The sequence below is a fragment of the Rhamphochromis longiceps genome, linkage group LG5, assembly GCF_057381845.1.
Source record: "Rhamphochromis longiceps isolate RC_006_pf linkage group LG5, R_longiceps_female_GT1.1, whole genome shotgun sequence".
Taxonomy (NCBI): Eukaryota; Metazoa; Chordata; class Actinopteri; order Cichliformes; family Cichlidae; genus Rhamphochromis; species Rhamphochromis longiceps.
Genome location: NC_140561.1, coordinates 7,455,144 through 7,476,962, shown reverse-complemented (window position 1 = coordinate 7,476,962; position 21,819 = coordinate 7,455,144). Strand labels below are relative to the sequence as shown.

Below are 21,819 nucleotides of genomic sequence, written 5' to 3'. Positions count from 1 at the left end.
TAATTTTAAATAGAAGTCGCTACAGCTACCACATTACTGAGCAGAATAAGATGCTAGTCCCAAAAGTATTTTTCCACTTCTAAATCAGGCCGTGTGTGGTCCAGGGCGTCACCAGTGATGTCTGACACTAACCCTACACATGTTTGTGTTCTTTTAATTGTTCTCTGAAGTCTTGGCAATGAGGGGATATAGAAAGAGTGCTTTTCTGCTTCTCTCTAAGACACTGGAGTCAGGACTGAGCTAATGAGTGAATGTAAAACAAGTGTGAACCTTGGACAGGCTTTCAGTGGAGAGAACGCAACATTCAGTTGGCATCCACTATATCAGTAAGTTTAAAAAAAACCCTGGCAACTCATTACCCTCATACAACTGAAGGAAAAGGAAGGTGATCTCAGTCTGGTCTCCTGTTTTGAGGAGACGGTGTGTTGCCATTAATAAAGAAACCATTGGGAAGATGATGCTGGTCAGTGTCATGAGTCTGACAAGCAAACACTTGGAAGAACATTTTTTTTAAAAAATGACATGATGGCAAACAGTAAGGATTAGGGTTAGTGTCAGGTTCATAACTGATGATAACTTAGATCAGGGCAAAGAATGGGCATTTGAAAGGTCCCGCTCACATGGAGAACATGTGTTACATTGGCCTGTATTTACTGTTTAACTCCCACAGAAATACTGTTTTCATACTGTGTGCATTCACACTGGAATAGAAAAGTAGAAGATTGTTGTTGATGTTCTCCCTGTCCTTGAACTGGGACCAGGAACAGCTGATCAAAACTCCTGTCAAGCACTGCATATTCACCAAAGGCCATCACTTACTCAGTAACTATGGCTGGTGCATCAAATTTGCTGCAGCTGTACTTGACAATTTCTGAACCATGTTCATTAAAGTTGTTTTCACTGACTCACTGTTCAGGTTAGTTATTTCAACCAAAATTTACAGTTTTGATCATATTATATTTTTTTACACCTTCGTCGAAGCCAGTAATAAACACGGGGATAATTATTGTCATTTCATTCTTCTAGGTATCTTTTATGCATAGAAACTTGGGTTATTTTTTCAAATTGGGTTATTTTTTTGTATGTATGTGTTTATTGATCTATTTGGCAGCTCTTGCTGACTACATTTGGTGTGTTTTTTTCTGGTGGTAGTCTAGAACTTCATCTTTTTTCATTAAGGCTGCCAAAAATCAATCAGCAATAGCTAGGCTACTGTGAGGGCAAGGTGCCCAACCCTAGAGTATTTTAAAACACAGCAAGTCTATGTCCCAATAAGCAGGTGCGTTGGTTCATAAACACTGATGTTGGTGAATCTGTTTCAAAACCACCTGATACAAACTGACACATATCTTTGCGGATGGACTGCTGATTTGTTGAGGGTGCACGCCGCCTCTTAGCGAGTGTCAGCTGGTGTAAGCTTTAGGCCCGAACGTTCAAATGAGGGTTTCACAAGATAATGTACACTTTAACACTTTCAGTGTTTGTAATGTGCCATTTATGTCTTTATACACTACTCTGTATTTATCATTAGTTATTATGGAACGTATATGTATGTTCTGACTCGGTTTTCCTCCCCTCAACCCCAACTGGTTGTGGCAGATGGGCGTCCCTCCCTATGCCTGGTTACTTCCTGTTATATGGGAGTTTTTCCTTCCCACTGTCGCCAAGGTGCTTGTTCATAGAGGGTCTTCTTATTGTTGGGGTTTTCTTTGTATTATTGTAGGTTCTTTACCTTACAATATAAAGCACCTTGAGTTGACCGTAGAATATCAAAGTGATCCTTTATGTTTGTGTTAATTTTTTGTAGTCACATTTTTGTTGAGGTTACATTTAAAACCTGTAGTATTTATCAATGTTTGTGTGTGGAAAATCTGTCTTTAAAAAACAACAACAACAACAACAACAACAAAAAACGCAGCGTAGAAAAAAATTTAAGACGGCATCAAGAGATGATGAGATGGTCCCAATGTTTCCAAATAAGATGAGGAAGAAACAGATTCCTAACCCATCCCATTCTTGAGACAAGGGAGCAGCAACAGAGAGAGTTTCATGGATTGATCCAGGAGATGAAGCTGTATCACGAGCACTTTCATACATATTTCAGGATATCAGTGGGGCAGGTTGAACTCTTGTTGGCAGAGTTGGGACCCCATCTGAGGAGGCAGCGAAATAATATCAGAGAGCTGACTGACCCGGAGCAGCTGTGTGTCTAAGGTAATATTTGATCTAAAAGATATTTAACCATTTCCATATCATTTTATATTCACGACTGGTTTATTTTAAGCTACGAGTGGTCTGACTGGTCAGATCTGTTTATTTGGATCCAAACAAAAATCGAGCTTGGTTCAAAAAAAATAAATGTCGTAAATTTGTCCAGTGTACCAGCCATGACTCTGATATTATGGATGAAAGACGAGAGACTAACAAAAATCACCCTCTTTTTTTAAGCATACAAGAGCCTTTTTTTCTTGTCAAGTGGTAGGGGTTGAGGTTAGGGGTCGGCACTGGCTGTAGTCTGCGAACACTCACTCTACAAAACGAAAGAGATACAGCCAATCGACTGATGGAAGTTCCTGTGTGACCAAAACTAAATGATCTTACCTGCAAAAACACTGATTAACTTCTTAATCTTTTGAGATTTATCGTCACTTATATGGTAAAGGTGTACAGATGTGCAAGTGATGTTATTTCAGTAAATCACAATAGGCAGCGTGTGTGACTGTGTAGATATCTGCATGTGGTTGTCTCCACATATTTGCAGTGCCTTATACTTGTTTTATGCTGCTGCTGTATATTTGCATAGGTATTTGCCTACAGAGAGAGATTTTCAGTCTACACAAACATGCTCTCGTGCATGGAATTCATCAGGAATGAGATCAAAACCAGAGTTTGAAAAGCACAGACAGCGGTTTTTGACAGACATTCAGTTTTTTGAATGTTAGGACTTTGCTCTTCTCCACGGCTGGCTGAGCGACCAACAGCAGCACATGCAACAGTAGCCCAGAGACCAGTTTAACACATACTTAGGACATTGCCTCCATCTGGTAACAGACGCTCCCTGCAGGTAGACGGTCCAAAGCTCCCTACGATCTGCCAACACACCGCCAACGGAAAACCATGTTCAGCCCATTAAGCAAGAAAAAACTCCATGTAGATAAAGTTACAGGGGTTCAGTCAGTAGGTCATTACACACACACACACACACACACACACACACACACACACACACACACACACACACACACACACACACACACACACAGTCTATTGAGCGCTGTCACTCAGCAAGGAGAAAAACTCATTTTACTGCTACACTTCTCATATTTTTCAACATTTCTCCATGTCTGCGCTTCAGTTACTCTCTCCCTGCGCAACTCTGTCTCCATCTCTGGCTCCCTCTCACGCAAACAGATGGACAGACAGACGCACACACACACATACACACGCATGTCTTAAGGCTCACTAAACTCCAAGCGTTAACATTTTTCGCCAGTGTTCGAGCAGCCAATCACAAATGAGCTCTGAGATTAGGAGACGCGAGGTGAAACTAAGAGCTTCATTAAATACCAACCTGAGTCAGCAGCACCAGCAGGCCTGGCTGGGGAGTGCGTGTGTGTGTGTGTGTGCGCTGTGCAAGAGGGAGTGAGTGGGTGACAAAAACACAAGCACAGATGGAACATGAAGTGTCTGCATTCACGCGTGTGCTTGAGTGTGTGTGTGGTTTAAGGATTGATTCAACCTGTCTCATATGGGGGCAATTAGCTGAGCTGGGCTCTGGGCTGCCTGAGAGCAGAGACAAAAACGCCTCGGGCCATATGCAGTGTGTGTGTGTGTGTGCGCGCATGCATTTGTGTGTACTATATACTATTAAACCTCCATGAGCTCTTCTTTTATCCCTTTACTGCCATCCCATATATCCATCTAATCCTTGTCTGCAGATCTCCCACTCTGTACCCAATGGCTTTAGACCCTATGTGACATGCCAGAGAAAATCACATAGGAATAGAAAGCCATAAAACACAGCAGCGAGCCATCACGCTGGTAGCAAGAGTAAACTTTTCTTTCCACACAATGATGCACGCGCAGTGTGTGTGTGTCTGTGTGTGCAGCTCTCTCACTACATGCCTTTAACACCCTCAGCTTGTCTGACAGCTTACAAGGCCCTGCAGAGGATTTACAGCAGTGCTGAGACACCCATCTCCACTGCGTATCCTTCTTGTCTCCCATGTATCCTCCAATCCCCCACTCCTGGCCTTCTCCACTCACTCTCCCCTGTTTTCCTTTTGCTTCTTCTTCTTCTCCCACTCATCCGGCTCGCCGTCTCTCTCTATCTCCAGCCACGCTGCCAGCCATCGGAGTCACCGTCTTGTTTGGCGATGCGTAATTTCTAGAGGTTCTTTCACAGGCAAGTGTAGAGATGAGATAGATGAAAATACAGCCTGCAGACCCTCTGAATTATTAACTGGCTGAAAATGGATGAGTCAACGTTAACAGAGAGCAAGGGAGAGGGAGGGTAGCATAAAAAAATAGCCCACGTGCGTCCACAAATATGCACATAAAGTACAGCATGGCACTGTGCATGAACCAGCCGTCGTGGGAAACAAACAAGGGTTAGAGCGTAAGCTTTTGTTAGTGAAAAAAGTAGATCGGCGATGAATTTGAATTATTTAACGCTCTGCTAAAAGTTTCACTCGTAAATTATTGATTACAAGGCAGTAATATGCCCAAGTATCCCTACAACTAAATAGTTCGTTGGCTTAGTCAGCTCTAACTAGAAGTAACTTTTGAAGTTAACAGAGATATTTAGTGTTGCTTGTAAAGGCTGACCAGGAACAATACCAGATGCTGGGAGAACAAGTCAGGGTCTGGCTTACAGCAGATGATGAGAAGGTTAGTAAGAAGGTTTCATATATTAGTATTTTTGGATGTCATGAGGTGTCCCAGGCGCTGAAATGGTTGTCTTCCACAAAATGCAATTTATTTATTAATCTTCAAAAATTTTATTATTCTTTGTTTCTCACAATCTCATTCAGGTAGGGCTGCCACAAACGATTATTTTAATAGTCGACTAATCAGATCGTGCATCCATTGGACGTAAAACGTACAGCTTATTGCACCAGCAGCATCTGCTCTTATATAACTATCATTAGCTTACAGCTGTAAGTGTTTAAGGTGCTAACTAAAAATAAAGACAAGATGATAGTTTATTAAATTTTAATGAAATTTGCAGATTGTTTCGGTGAAGTTTAATAAACTCCTTGCTATCTAAAATATAACAGGACACCGGAGTATATTCTCGAGCATCTCACACTTCTGATAATCAGTTGTCTACTTGACGTTTACTCAGCTGTGTAAAAACTATAACTTTAATCTCAGCCTAACCGATTTACTCAGGAACAAATAAAATACTAAAAAAAGCCAAACAATAACATTTTTAAGTTATCTAAGTGACTTATATATCATGTTTAACCTGAGTAGCGAAAGACGGCGGTGGGTTTGAAAACGATTTGCCGGGAGTCCGGTGTTCTCACGGCTCTAGTGAGCCTAGCCCCCAGCTAGCTATCGAGCTAGTGGGTAACAGACGTCTCCGAAAACGTCGGAGCGCTTTTGAAAATATGTCGTGTCTTGATAAACTGAGCAGATATTTGAGGTTTACACAGCTACATTCAAGCCTGACAATATGCTAAACGTTTATTTTGTGACCCAGAAAGAATAATAAGAGTAATATTAAAACTTACTAGCTGCCGCCATTGTTGGAAACTGAGCTGGGCTGCGCTATGAATTCTGGGACACAGCTTCTTCTTCTTCAGGGTTTAACGGCAGCTGGCATCCTTGTACGTGCAGTGCTGCCATCTTCTGTTTCAGTCCGTTATTACACTCTTAAATCCTACTACTTATCCCTGCGTTTTTTGTGATCTTACAAAGCTTCAAACGACGCGTCGACTATTAAATCAGTCATCGACGATTTCGATAGTCGACGTAATCGTGACTAGTCGACTAATCGTGGCAGCCCTACATTCAGGCGAATGTTTTAAATTCAGATTTAATAGTCGTCCTATATGGTAAATAGACTGCTTCTTATATAGTGCTTTTCTACTCTACTTGAGCACTTACAGCACTTCAAACAAACCACCTCATTCATTCATTCATACAAGAACCTTTTTCTATGCCTAACTGCTTTCTGTGTAACATTAACACTTGGATGTGAGAGCAACTTGGGGTTCAGTATCATCTTGCTCAAGGACACATTGGCATGCAGATTGGAGCAGCCAGGGGTCGAACCACCAGATGTCCCACCATCTGATAATTGATCTAACTCAGCGGTCCCCAACCCCCGGGCGACCGGTACTGGTCCGTGAGTCGTTTGGTACCAGGCCGCGAGACTTGAGACTCAGGTGTGAAATTTATGGTTTTCAGGGTTTTTATCGTTAACTCGGTTTCCCTGGGTCTTTTCCCGTGTTGTAGTTGTGCGTCTTATTTTGAAAGAAATATTTACGCGTTACCATAGTGACCAGAGAGCATTAAGGGGCAGAGAGGAGGATGTTACTCTCAATGTTGTTGCCGCATTTCAGGCGGACGCTGCTAATAAAGTTACACAACGTGTTACACAGCGAAAATATTGTCTGACATTAAATCGGCTTGTGGCGCAAAAAAGGTTGGGGGCCGCTGATCTAACTGGTATGTGACCTGCTCTACCGCCAGCATCACGAGCTGTGGCACAAGCGTCACGAGCACAGCCTTTATAGCTGAAACTCTCTCTCACCTTCAGTTCTGCTCACAGCTCGGTCTGTCTTTGAGCAGCTTTGGTAAGTTGACTGTTATTTTTTTATGAATTCTTTCAGATTATCCAACTCAACTGCATAATTTCTCTATACATGACGTTTAGTGTGTGCAACCATTTTTTATGGCGCTGTTTCCAACTAGTGCCTGTTCCCACAGTTTTTATGGTACCTGCTGTATGGCAGAAATACAGCTGAAGCCGATCTATTGAGCCAGGCCTTGGCTGCAGTTCAGTCAGGGGATGCAGAAGAAGGTACTTGTGAGATGGGCCTCACTGAATACGAATGAATGAGGATACCTGAATACATAATAGAATAATTATTTACACCTGCCTTGACATAAAAGGACAAAAAAGGATTGCGTTAAATCTTTGGAACCCTTCAGAGTTTCAGAGGTATCAGTTTTTGTGATGTACGTTTTTTTATGCTAAGCCATGCTAACTTGCTGTTAGCTGTAGTCTTGTATATGTGAAAAAGTAGCTAATGTGCCAAAAAAAAAAGTGCTTGGAAAAGATCAGTGTCAGATTATTTCTCTGATATTTACTACTGCGATCAGCAGAATAGTATATACTCATTCAGCTAATAACCTCAATCACATCTAAAGTATGTGGTACCTTGTTTGGTGAACAAAGAGCTACTTTTCAGACTGAAGGGGAATCCCCTCTTTTTTCAGCAGCCTGCTGTATCAACAGGCATGGGAATAGGAAAGTCAGAGGGCTGCAAAGACGTGCCGGAAAGATAAGAAGAAATGAGAGATAAAGGTATCAGGGCTTGAAAATGGAGCAAAAGGGTCACTCAGAAAGAGTTTGAAACAGGTGGGATTAATGTCAAAGTCATCCATCCTTGTTTTAATCCGTTTTTTTTACCACCGTCATTCCCTGTGAAAACTCGCACCGCTTCCTTGTGTGCGCTGTTTGTAGATATTTACGCGTATGTCCGTTTGTCTGTGTGCGTAAGCTGATTTGTGTCTTATCGAGATCCTCTGTGGAAACAGACAATGTGGTTTATTTGTTATCTTCTTGTTTGGACAATGAGATAAGGCGATCAGTGTTTGCGAGCGCGTACGCAGACGTGTGGGAGTGTTGGCGTGGACGTGTGTGTGCATTTGTGTGCGTAAAACACAGATAAGCCGAGTGTTGTGCCACAGTTTGAGTGACGGAATCGTAATGCTGATCCCAATGGTCAACAGCCCAGAGACATAACACAGAAAACTTATTAGACCTTTATCCATTATTTATATCGGGCCTGCCTTCGGACACATACACACATACATACAAAGCAGGAACCTTGTGTGTGAGCGTGATTCGTGCTGACACGTGGCTGACTTCTTCTCATGGAAAATAAGTAGCCACCGAGAAACCTCCCATCCAGAACATTTCCCATCAAGCGCCTTACCTGCTCTCACTGGTGCAAGAACCAGAAGCTCTACTCGGCAATGGCCAAAAAAACCCTGAATTCCACAGCACTCGTTTCATCGAAAGTTTTACACATTATTAACCTCTTGGGGTTCACCGGGTCACAGGCAACCCATCTAAGGTTAAGTGTAATTAGATCAATGTCCTTATCCCCTTTTCATAAAAACCAAATAGCTATAACAGAAAAAATGCAATGCCAAACTGAATGCGCGAGACTTCATTTAAAAGGAAACATCTTCTTGTTTCTGAATATTTGCCCGAAATGAGTCGCGGTTGCACAACTAGGAAGAAACACAATATAGCTCCTGAAAGTCACGAGTTCCTCTTTTACAGCTCAAGAGATAACACAAAATTAGAGAAATACCTGAAGATTTTTTATGTATACTTACAATTATGCACTTTTCCAGGTCACCGTGAAGCCACAGAAGAACCAATTCCTGCCATTTTGTGTGACTGACTCCAACATACAGAGCGCCTCCTGCTCTCTTTTCCATCTGAATTCACGTATTCGGTTCTGGTACCTGCACAAAGCTTTTACCTGTACCTGCAGCCCTGCCCCCTTCTCTGTTTCCCAACCCTCTTTCTCTTGTTCTCACACAAAATGTCCTCTGTCCAGTTTTCGTTAAAAAAAAGAAGAAAAACCCACTGACCCCTCCCCGCATCCCCCCTCCCAGATAAGTGAAAGAAAAAGTCAAGGTAATGGTTTTCTCTGTAGTTTCAACATAAAGACACCAAAGCTGAGGGCTGAGCGATAAAGGGTGGCATATGTATGTAGACAGATTAAAACCTGGAAAGCAGCTACTTTGAAAATGGAGGAATGCCTTTTCGGGCTTAGGTATTTAAATTGCATGTGTGTGTCCGCAGGTACATTATGGTGTGTATGAAGTGTCAGTGTGTCTCATGGCTAACTGTGTCCCAGGATCAGTGAACAAAGAGCCTATTGACTTCTAAACACAGAGGAGCTCTCTTTCTTCTCCACAGGCCACTGCTTTGTGTTTCACCCTCAATCCCTCCACACACACATCTTTGCCTCCTGATACACACCAAAACCCATCCTACTGCTTCACCTGCTCCTCCACCTATCCATCATTTCTACAGGATAAGTTTACACTTCTGAATTGAGAATCATAAAATATCTGTTTTTACAAGTCACACGGAATAACCTCTGCAAACTATGCCGACAGTTCGAGGGTGGACTCACTGACACACTGTATGTTCATACAGTAGTAACTTTTCTAGCTATGAGGCCTAAAGTGTGTCTTGCTTCATCGTCCATTTTGACAAACAGGAGACTACGATTTAAAAAATGAGAACCATGATGCAGCGATTCCCAGAGTGTGGGCCGGGGCCCCTTGGTGGCCCTTGAAGCTACTGCACGTGGGCCGCAGTAACAACAGAAATTCACTTACATATTTATATTAGTGCTGTTAGCGTTAATCTCGTTAAAATGATGTTAACACCATAATCGCATTAACGTGGCAAATCTCTGTTAGCGAGTTATCGCGGATCGCCCCGTACGTGGGGCTGTACCGCATCAACGCATTAGCGCGGTTAGCTCGTTAACGCATTAGTGACGTCCAGCCCCACACACGGGGCGAGCCGCGATAAATCAAGATTTGCTGCGTTAATGCGATTATGGTGTTAACGTCATTTTAACGAGATTAATGCTAATAGCGCTAATTTATATAAATGTATTTATTCATTAAAAAGTGAATAAAAGCTAATAATTTTTTGCTTTTGTATTGAAGTTTGTGTCCCAGTGGCAGGTGGGTCACAGACTGGCCTTGACACTTTGCAATATGACTATGTAGCATTAGCGATTAATGTTTTTAAAAATAAAATCTTCAAGGAAACACATCACTTTCTCTTGTATTTTGATTACAGTGAAGCTCGGATGGGCCCCGTGGGACTTTTAAGTGGGCCACAGCACTCTTGACTTTGGGAATTGCTGCCATAATGCATTTGGTAACCTGGTAAGACTTGAAACTACCAACCAAGACAATAAACTCAGGAAAGTGTTTACTGAGGTCATGGAGCAAGGCAGCTCAAGATCTGTTTTCGACACAACAGGTTTAGTTCCTTTTCAACCATCTTGTTGGACACAAGAAAGAAAGCAGGTTTAAGGAACTTCTACATTGGAAATGCCTTAAGTCTATGTTTGAATCAAGAGATCAAAAACGATCCAAAAACAGTAAAACACGCCAACGTTTCATACTAACCAGGTTATATATTCTGGCACGTAAAGGATCGCTTACTTCAACCTGCCGTCTTTTCCATTATTGCGGCTACCTTCGCGCTACGTCAACTTTGCACTGCACCACCATTGTAGAGGTCTGGGGAAATGACAAGTTTCAAAAATACTTTGCAAACAGTACATCATGGTGGTTAGCCCAAAAAATGTTTTATACCTGAGTCATTTTAAACATTTGTTTTAAAGTGTGATGAAAAGGAAATAGCTAACAGCTATTTGGGGACATCCGACTCAACTATCCTATCTAAAAAAGGATACGGTGATTTTTATTGAAACTAAAAAGGTAAAATGTAATGCCAGATTACTTTGAGGATAATTGCAAGTGATTTCAGTCTGTCAGTTTGCCATGATTCTAGAAAGCAGGCTTCTCAAATGGAAGAGGTGGCTAGAGGTAGAGGCTGACCGACATTAGGGTCTTATCTAGACGCGACGTACCCGGGGAAACTGGTGTTGTTCCTGTGCTCATTGTTTTGGTGTTCAAGAAGGGAATTTGTTTCTCCCAGGAGTGGGACCTGCTGATGGTAAACAGAGAAAGTCTCCATGTGTCTGTGCGTGGGAGTTATCCCATCTGCAGAACTACAACACATGAATTTGTGGTTCTAATAAACACTGTTATTCAGGCGATAGCGTGTTAGCTCCCCAAAACAACTGGAGAGACCAAGAGAACAACTGAGCTTAAGAAAATCAAACAAAAGAAAGAAGACGTTTTTTCGGTATATTTATACAATTTTCACGCTGCTTTGTTCAACTCCTCGATTCCCAGAAAGTGGAGAGTACATATTTAGCATGACCCATGGAGCAACAAAACATTAATAGAAAATACGCCTACTGTCAAAGCTAAGTGTGGTCGGACGTGTCCTGTTGTTCTTGTAAGAGATGGTGTCGAAACAGCACTCACCAACAGCACAATTTAGAGCTTAGCGTCCCCAGTGCTGGTGCTTCTGTGCTATCACTTGCCTTCTGTAGAAGTCTCTGTTGCCTTTTTCTTGGAGCGACACCAGAACTACAGAGAGCAATCGAGATGCTCCCGGACCGCTCAAGGTAGGATAATTATAACCTCCAGGTTCCCAGTGGAGAATAAGGCTTAACAAGGCCCGCGCAGAGAGCAGTGAGATTACGAGGTCTCGGTAGCACTACAACTGTCTGGCCGACCACAGGGCTCCTCGGTAAAGTTATGAACATGGTGAATAATAATGCCGTGAGCATTGGCAGGAGCTTTAGATGAGCTGTGAACTGTGAGAGAGAGAGCAAGAGGCAGAGAGAGCAACAGGGACAGAGAGAGACTGCTTGTGTGCGCTGCAGTCAAGAGATTTCTCGCCTCAGCTGGTTGGACAGATTACCTGAAACTGAGAGCAAGGAGAAAGACAGCGAGTGAGAGAGAACGCAAGAAAAAAAGAGGACAGAAAGGTCACAGTGATCTCAGGATAAGGAAAATGAATGGAGAGAAATGAAAGAGGGCGCTTTTATTTTGCCAGGCCAAAACTGTGTTAAAACTGTCCTTTCAGTACTCACAGTTCATATATATTGGTTAAAACCTTAATTCACCATTTATCCAAAAAGGTATCTCTTCTTAGAGCAATGACCTGAAAGGAAACAGGACAAAATCCAGTCCTGTCTTTAGTTTTCTATAGAGCAAAAAATGCTAAACTTAAGGTCTTAGCAAATTAGCTTATGACGTTAGCTTACAACAGAGTAACTAAAATATGTAGTTTTGTTCAAAAAATTATTAAGATGTGTGGCCTGACCTGAGAAAATGCAATTTTTACTCCATACTCAACAGTGGCGTTTTTGCAGTCTTTCTATTGATCTCAGACATCGAATGTGTTTGCTCATATTTGTAGCACGTAGCAAGCTAATCTTGAACGCACCAAACCTGTTTGCCTGTATTTGGATGTCTCGTTTTAACCTTTCAATAGTGATAATATTACTAAAGTTCCCAGAGCCCAGGCAACAACTGCAAAACACTAATTTTCTCATTTCATAATACTTCTAAGGGCTAATTGTGTAGCTGTTAACCCTGCAGTGCACTGTGTTTCTGTTATTATTTGAACATTTCCTGTATTTTTCTTCTTCATCTTCTTGTACTTTTATATTATTCCATCAGTTTGTATTGGTTAAAATAATTTTGATCCTTATTTCCACTGATCTTTGTAGGATAAGCCAAACAGATAAAAATACTCACACTAAGCTAGCAAAATGTGCTTCATATTAACACTCACACACATTTTTGGTGCACTTGATTTTCCATTGAAACACCTGCTCTGCGCTGCACTTTATGCTCAGAGGTGTGCTAGGAAAAGCATTGCACCATACCCAGCAAGCACAGGAGGAATGATGCCGTGGACCAGAAACTCTAAATAAACAGAATGTATTGTGCTTTAAGAAGAAAAGAAAGGAGTGCATCTTTAATGCTTGAGAAATCAGAGAATAGTAAAGCAGCGGTGAAGGGAAAAAGGAGAACTACCCTGAGTCAGAAACAGACAGAGAGAGGGCACCCTGTCCTAGATAGCCGCCTGTAAGCTGCTCACAATGCAGACATGGCAAGGCGAGCGCGGGAGAGGAGATGAGAGGAGAGCGGAGAGATGGGCAGAGGAAAAAAAGAACGAGGGACAGAAAGTCAGGCCAGAGAAAGGATTAGTGATCAAAGAAAGCTAGCGGCCATCCTGAAAGCCCTTTATACATGTACGTACGTACACACACACACACACACACACACACACACACACACACACACACACACACACACACACACTCATAGAGAGAGGGAGAGAATAAGTGAGATTAGAGGGTTTTTTCCATGGGGTTTATCATTTACCTTCCTCCATCCCAGCAGCACATTAGCTGTGAGAATGAGCACGTTATGCATAAATCCATTTGTATTAGCCCCAGAGTAAATGTTAGGAGGGCAAACATATACATGCACATGCACGCTCATAGATCACGGTGCTCTAATGAAAATATATGTGAGTCTGACTTTCTCTCTAACTAGTTAGGCTTTCCCCTGGAGCTTGAAGACACAATATGACATCAGCTTCTCCCTCCAGCAGAAATTCAGAGGTGCAAACAAGACTTTTGAAACGCTTTTAAATTCCTCCTCAATCGCTGTCTCCTTCACTGCACCGAGTCACCATGAAGAGATAAACAACCGGCCACAGATACCAATTAGGCCGTCAAATTGCAGTGCAACAATCTTCAGCAACGCTCAACTTTCCCAGAGCAGTGCTGGTGGGGAGAGGGAGGGTTGGGGGAGACAGTAACAGAGGAAGGAAGGGGAAGTTTGAGCAGTAAAAAGCAGGAGGAGAAGAAAACTTTGCTCACATCTAATCAGGGAATCCTCCTTCTCACTTTCACCATGCAGCGCACACACACACATAAATACACACATCCCTCCTGTCAGAGGCTTGACCTCCACTAGCTGATCTCGTTTCTCGGTATTCCATCGCCCTCCCACCGGCTGACCTGATTGGCTAATGACGGCTCATTTATCTTGATGCAGCACCTGCAGTGCCTACAAGGTGTGTGTGTGTGTATGCGCGTTCAAAAAACGACATGTTTCCAAGCACATCCCCACCACGATAGCTTTATCTACACCTGTACTGCTCCTGCTGCAACAGCTTGCACACATTGGTTCATCTCTGGGGAATGCTACAGAGGAGAGGCTGGAGTCTGATGGGAGGAGGCGAAGAGTAAGAGGAGGGAGACTATGATAAAGGAGGAAATGAGGGCAGAAAAGAGCAAGAGCAGGAACAAGGAAGGAGATGAGGAAAGCAGCGCAATAATAGTGGGTGGGGGGGCAGATGAACTGGAGGAAAGGAAGATGCCGGAGAATTACATCAGGGTGGGGGAAACAGAAAGGAACAGACAGTGAAAAAAAGATGGAGGAGGGGGTTCGAATGAAGGGAAGAGGGATTGATGCATGTTTTATTCACTCACTGCTAACGCTTCTTTAATTACCGCAGCTGAAATCGCTGGCCGGGTGTGATCACTGCATGTGTGTGTGTGGAGTCCTATTTTGTGTAATAATCAGCAACCATTAATTATCTGGTGTAAGTAAGGCAAAGGGAAAACCAGTGCAATCCTGTTGATGCTATACAATCCACAAATTAGCCAGTTAAATCTGTATGTAAGCGTAACTACTTTTGCTTTCTTAACCTCCTAGGACCTGGCGTCCACATATGTGGACATCACATTTTGGGTTATCTAGATCAAAATACTATTTTTGCTCTACAAGGGCCTGATATCTACTTAAGAGGACATTATAGTGCCACTGATCTATCAACATTTAAAATGAATGTCCTCATATGTGGATCTCATTTTTCTCAGAAACAAAAATCAGGTTAAAAAAAAATGTCTGGTAACACTTTGTTTTTACATTCATCAGGTCCCAATCAGCCCAAATAGCAAAGAGAAATTAAAAATGCATGCCATGAAAGAGTTCAGAAGGTTAAGTCATTCCTCTTTATATCTGCAGCAGGACTCCTGCAGGTTAGATTTTTAACAAGCATCTGTGTAATAATGGGGTGAACATCCAAACAGGTCACCTGTCTATCACTTAGAGAGAGACCATATCAACCTGTTAACCTGAGACGCATGTCTATGGACTGTGGGAGGAACCCAGAGAACGTGCAAACTCCACCTCCAGTCTCGAACAAGGAAGTTTTGTGCTAACCACTGCACCTTTGTGTCAACATCATTCAAACCAAATGAGCTGAAAAAAAAAAGACTGTTTATGTGAATGAACTGCATGGCTGGTAACATTAATAGTGTTGTGTGTGAACATATTTGCTAAGAAAAAGTTGGCTCAAACAATCTGGCTAACCTTTGGGGTTCCTCTGACTACTTCAACAGTTTTTGTCCAGTCTGTTCTTTCCAGTGTCTGAATTCTTTGCCGCTAGCCTGCTTTCAGACAATAATAGCCAAATGGGAAGCACAGGACAACCCTCTGCTGAGCAAACTTTTCAGCGTACAAAATACAAATATGAAACCACTACAGCTACAACTGTTTTAGCTAAAAACAGCTCAAACTGGAGCATTAGCCTCACATTTGTACCAGTTTGTTAACCAGGGAAATACACTGCAGCACTCACTGTATGAGTGATAATGTTGGAGTTTATACAACTGAAGATGAAGCAGCGGAGGGAGCGGGTAACTCGCTGTCGTTCTGGGTTTCAGACCCAGAACGACATCACAGTGAACAGTCCAAAGAATTTATATCCCAAAGAGAATCAAGAACAAAATAAAAGTAATCATTCTGGTCGACTGAAACCACCTAAGCTCCTATTGAAAGATGCGACAAATTAGCATATGTGGCCGTGTTGTTTATTTTTAATTCAATTTAATTCAATTTTATTTATACAGCTCCAAATCACAACAACAGTCGCCTCAAGGTGCTTTATATTGTAAGGTAGACCCTACAATAATACATACAGAGAAAAACCTAAGAATCATATGAGCCCCTGTGACCAAGCACTTTGGTGACAGTGGGAAGGAAAAACTCCCTTTTAACAGGAAGAACCAGGCTCAGGTTTACTTAACTTTACTTAAAAGTTCATTAAGTAAAGAACTAACCTTTAATCTAATATCTCACTATATGAACTTAAAATGACTTCTACTTAGATGTAGCTGCTACTGGTTAAAGCAGCAGTTTGCCAACATCTCTACTGTTTGTTTTTGTTTTTAAATTAAGTAGAAGAGATATTACTTTAAACAGCACACTTTAAATTCTGAAGTGATCGGTCGTTGCTCTTGGTTCCAACTAATTATGGTCCAAACATACGTTACGAGTGCAGTTCCAGGTCGCTGCGTCCAGATTAAAGACAACAGAGAGAGTCTGGAAACAGGACGGCTCAACAGTTGTTGGTAAGAGATGAAGCACAGAGTCACCTGAGGGTTTTTGTTTTCAATGTCACCTTGTCTTATTAGTGCAGAAAGTCAGTAAGACAACAACAGCAGAAGGCTTGTTTGTCTGCACATTTTGAAAACTTTGGTCTGTGATCATGAATAAAACTCTTTTTTTTTTTTTAATACCATTTCACATCCAGGAACTCACCCACTGATTCACCTTCCTTTCATAAGTTTGACATTTCTGGAGCAACCACACAGCTTATTTTTATTTATTCCTTTTTTATTTTATATAATTTGATTACGACAATTGCCTTGCATGTTGCGCCTTACTCATACCTCTCTCCTCTTTCCTGTCTCCTCCTCCTCCTCCTCTCCTTCCTGACTGCAGAGAGAGGAGGGCTTGCATGTATTATGTCTTCTTTTGTTCTTTGCTGTCGGCTCATTGTCAAAAAAGAGAAAGAGGAGAGAGTGAAGAGGAAGAGGGCGGTTAGCGAGGGAGACTGCGGGCGAGGAGAAGTAGGAGACAGTAGGTAGATATCGGAAGCTTAACACACACACACACAGACACACACAGACACACAGACACACACACACACACTCCTGCGACCTGCCACCTCCCCTTTTCCCCACATCTCTCTTTGTGTGTTCTTATCTTTTATTTTCTCTCTCAAACCAGGTGCAGCTTATCCAGCCTTCAGCACATCTTATCCCCCCCCATTCTGCCTTATCTCACACACCGTCATCACAAACACACAACCTGACACATGAACACACACACCCTCTCCTTCAACCTGCTCCCCCTGCCGTCCTCCTCTTTTCCATATCTCTGTCTTTTCCTCCTTCTCTCTCTCTCCTGCGCCGCTGGAGGCAGCCAGCAGGCCGTGACCTATCCTATCACCGCTCTGGAATCAGGCCCGACTCACACAGACACGGCATCACAGACAGACAGGTAGGCGGACAGACAGGCAGCTAGAAACTCATCAACTCCAGATCTGTATCTTAACTCCAGTTTTAATCCGCCCGCAGCCAGCTACTGTAGCAGCCAAGAGGCGGAACGGGAAAATCCATACAGCTTAAAACTGTCCAAAATCTTTTTAAAGTCAAGTTTCTGTGAAGCAAATGAACCGTTTTTTTAAATCTGCTTTTTATTAATGTTATTGCTTCAAAATAAAACTGAAAAATAAAAATAAAGGAAGTCTGATTATCAGCATCTTTGAAACTAAAAAGCTCTTTTTGTCTCCCCGTGTTCAGCACTGAGGCTGATGTGGATGAACAGCGCGGGGTTTGGCGAGGGAAGAGTTGCTCTTCTCACGCTGTCGCAGTATATTTCACTGGTAAAACTCACAGCAAATCTTTGAACTTTCTTTTTTTCTTCTTCTTCTTTTGGAGTGCAAGTGTTGTAGCTGCTGGCTGTAGCAGAGGGAGAGAGGGAGGGGGGGTGGTGTGGCTGCCTGAGCCGAGCTCTAGTCCTGATTTAGAATTAGATCTATTTCTGTTCACCCTCCAACCCCGCCGGGAAATATTTAAATCTGCCGTGGAATGTGTGTGTGTGTGTGTGTGTGTGACAGAGGGAGTGACAGAGGAGATTATTTCAACATATAAACTGGTTGTGTGAGAATATGCATTGAGCGCACAGCTTTGGCGGTGCGGTTGCCACGAGCAGGTATGCCAATTAAGACGCCCGACTCAAATGAGACGGACTGAGAAAAGAGAGAGACACAGAGGAAGAGACGGAGCGATGTGAAAGTGTGAAAAAAGAAAAGAGAAAGAAAAAAGCACAGAGGAGAGGCTATCTGCAGGCTCCTTGTGATCTAGCAGGGAGCAGAACTCAAGCCGTGGTCAGTAATTCATAAGCAGAGCACGTACAGACTGAGCCGAGCTCACCCTCTGGCAACGCACACGCACGGATACACGTACACACACACGCTCATAACACTCACAGTCACACCAGCAGCCTGGGACACAATCTCAGCTCCATATCCAACCCTGCTGCCATCCAAATGTCACCGGCAGAACCTCTGACCCCTGTTAACGCAAACACTCACTCACACACACAAACACCAATAGTTCAAATAATATGACATACACACACTTTACAAACTTCAATACACACAAAAACTGTGTTTTAAAAGAAAAAAGGTGAGTTTGTGAGATACGGAGACGGCGCACAAACACTCACCTCAGAGTGAAAGCTGGTGCCGGGCTGCGCTGCTGCGTAGAAAGACCGGCCGCACACACACCCCCGTCCTCATGCACGCACGTGTACGCAACACTCTCAGTGGCGAGGTGTGTGCGCGTTTGAGAGGACAATGAGCTTGGATGGAGCTGAGCAGCAGCAGGAGGAGGAGGAGAAAAGGGAGGCGGGAGATGTGTGGTTGGGCGGGAAGGTAAAGAGGAGAGAGAGTGAGAGAGAGAGTGAATAATGAAATACAACACAATTAAAAAAAGAAGAAGAAATGTGAAAAAGGTTGTCCCGAAGCAAAGTCCCTCTCGTTCCATCTGAGGCTTTGCGAGTGTGTAAAATGTGTTAAGGTAACTAACTCTGTGTGTGTGTGTGTGTGTGAGTGTAACGGCTGAGAGGTCTCCTATCCATCCCTGGGGACTTGGCGCCCTGCCTCAGAGCAGAGAGTGTGCTGAAAAGAGCTTCACATCTCTTCTAAGTGTTGATGTGTGTGTGTGTGTGTGCATGCGCACGTGTGTGTGTGTGTGCGTGTGTGTTCTCCACTCAGCCAGCTAGCCTGTAACTTCGCCAGCATCACAACACCTCTCATGTCTTGTTGTCTCAGAAGCCTCCTCTTCATCTTCTTCATCTCTGTTTCTCTCTCCCTCTCTGCAGGGAAATACCTCTGCCACTAACTCTTCAAAGGTCTCTCAGCCGCTCGAGCTCACTCTCTCTCTTTCTCTCTTTTAGTTTCTGCACTGTAAAAAAATACTTTTGATAAAATACTATTACAATAAATACTTTTTCCCCAAAGAAATTAGCTCACATCCATAACTTGAAGAGGAGAAATATATTTACGTGTGTGTATATGTATATATATATATATATATATATATATATATATATATATATATATATATATATATATATATATATATATATATGTTTTCCTTATCCCAAAAAAACCTCAGCAGAGGATCTCTCTCCCCCCCCAAAAAAGAAAAAGCACAGAGTCATTTAGGCACATTACTTAGTCTATACTTGGCTTTGAGAGCACATTCAGAAGTTGGCAAATTCTTTAAAAAAAAGAAGAAGAAAGAAACGATGAAAACTACTCTTTTTAAAAAACGAGGGAGATCTTTGCAGCTCATATTCAAACTCTCTCTGTCTCTCACACACACACACACACACACACACACACACACACACACACACACACACACACACACACACACACACACACACACACACACACACAGCCTGAGCTGCAGGTGTATGTGTGTGTGAGTAATCGTGTTTTCATGTGTGTGTGTCTGTGTGTGAAGTGCCGTGCAGCCTCAATCCTCTGGCTCAGCCACAGAGAAGCCAATCTCCACATCCAATTATTTGCTTCTCAAAGGCAGACAGATGGAGAGAGTGAGGGGAAAAAAAACAGTGAGTGAGGTAGAGAGAGGCAGAGCTGGAGTTATGGAGAGTGCAAGAGAGAGAGATGGGCTCTTTGAGGGTCTGCACAGGGGGGATTAATTAGAATGAAAAAGAAATGAGGGGTATAGAAAGTCTCGTCTTTGCCTGAGTCCGGAGAATAGTTTCACAATTAGCCAAAGTCCCAAACAGAGCCTGTGGACACAACTCAGCAGAGAGAAGGGAATAAAGAGAGAGAGCGAGAGAGCGAGAGAGATCAAAACCCAAAATGAAAAACGCCAAAAGGGACAGAAGAGCTGAAGTTGTTAGAGAAATGATTGGCAAAAGCATGTCATACATGGGTTGTTTTTTTTGTTCTTTTCATTTCGTGTTGCCGTACCCTCCTGAGGCGAGCGCTGGCCGTCCCGTCTTCTCAGTCCTGTTATTCTTCTTCTTCTCCTTCTTTTTCTTCTCCCTCCTTCTGCCCTCCGCTGTCCGGGATATTCCATCAAAGAAGAGTGTGGCTCATAGCAGATGGAGGCATCGCTGTGCTCCGAGCACACTCCAGTCTTCACCGTCTTCTCCCTTTGACTCTTTTCACCGTTTTCTCCTTTCGCTCTCGTGTGCCGGAGCATTTTTCTTCCTTCCCGGCAGTGGTGACACACAGCGTGGGGGGGAGTTGAGAACAGTGGGGGGGTGGGGGGGGGGGGGGGGGGGGGGGGGGGTGGAGAGCAAGACTAAGAGAGAACTAAAAAAAATAATATTAATAAAGACAAACTGAGGTTTAGAGGGTGGAAAAGAGCAAGTGTAGGTAGATGGAACAGTGAGCGGAGAATGACGAGAAGAGGCAGGTGGAATGGGTAGTGACACATCGCGGAGGTGTGCGTCTGCATGTGTGTGTGTCAGAGCATGGGGGCCGTCCTTCTAGCCAACACACCGCCAACGAGGAGGAGGAGGTGGTGGAGGAGGAGGAATAGCTGGATGGCTAGATAGATAGGTGGATAGAGGGAGTGATTCAGCAAGCATGCCACCTCCTCTCCTCCTCCTCTCCACACACACACACACACACACACACACACACACACACACACAGTTAGTTCATTATCATTCACTGGATTTCACCATGACACACATGGCTAACCTACTCACGGAGACAGAGCCGAGCCCTGAACTGAATCCTAATGGATGGGAGGGAGGATGGGGGGGGATGGGGGGGTGCATATCAGGCAAGCAGGTGTCCCCTCCACATCTATTGTTTCCAGTAAATGCTCTTCTCAGTGTGTGTGTGTCTATGTACGTACAACTACAAGCACTTTTTCTTGTCGAGAAGTAGCCGAAACAACATGTGCATCTGTTTCAGCTAAGAGCTCCACGTCTATTTCGGGTTTCAAACTGCCGTCAGCCAAAACTTTTCAAGTTGAGATGAAGCAAAAAGTGTGACCAGAACTCTCTGTTTCCACCAAGAATTTCCCCTTACAGGATGTTAAGCGTCTCTGTGTTTGACAGCTCGCATCAGTTTTTCTCATATATCTAACAGGGTAGTTTTGTGAGGCTGAAATGACACAATTCAACGTGGAGTACATTATCTTGTCATACTGGATTCTTGCACTTTGGGAAGCAGTGACAAAACAATTTTGGGGAAATGTTGCACATGCTACATGTATTGTGATGCTAAATTTATAAATTGCCTAAATGTTCCAAACCAATAATTTCCACACAAGAGCGAGAGGTGACTAAAAAAGCAAAAGTGCAAAAACTGCCGTTCCTCTAATAGACATCCAACTTTATAGCATTAGCACGCAATCTTAATCAAACCATCACCAGTACTTGTTTATGATCTGCTAAAACAACTACTTATGATAAATAGTTATTTGCTCATTATCATCACTAAACTTCACCTCTCCACCAAGTTTGGTGCAATTTGAAGCATGCTAATAAAAACTGTCTCACCAAGAACATGGCTCGATT

General features: G+C 43.0%; 1 protein-coding gene across 5 annotated transcripts in view; it reads right to left on the bottom strand.

Annotated features, from left to right (window-relative positions):
• Window positions 1-20,549, bottom strand: part of blacat1 (BLACAT1 overlapping LEMD1 locus) — a 30,850-nt gene extending 10,301 nt beyond the window's left edge. Inside the window, exons 1-2 of one of the 5 annotated variants that reach the window (XM_085405583.1) lie at window positions 20,252-20,549; window positions 18,469-18,614 (exon numbers count right to left, since the gene is read on the bottom strand). The gene's annotated coding sequence lies outside the window, so the exon portion shown is untranslated. The other 4 variants (XM_085405587.1, XM_085405585.1, XM_085405584.1 and 1 more) reach the window with 4 other exon arrangements.
• Between the last annotated feature and the right edge of the window lie 1,270 nt (window positions 20,550-21,819).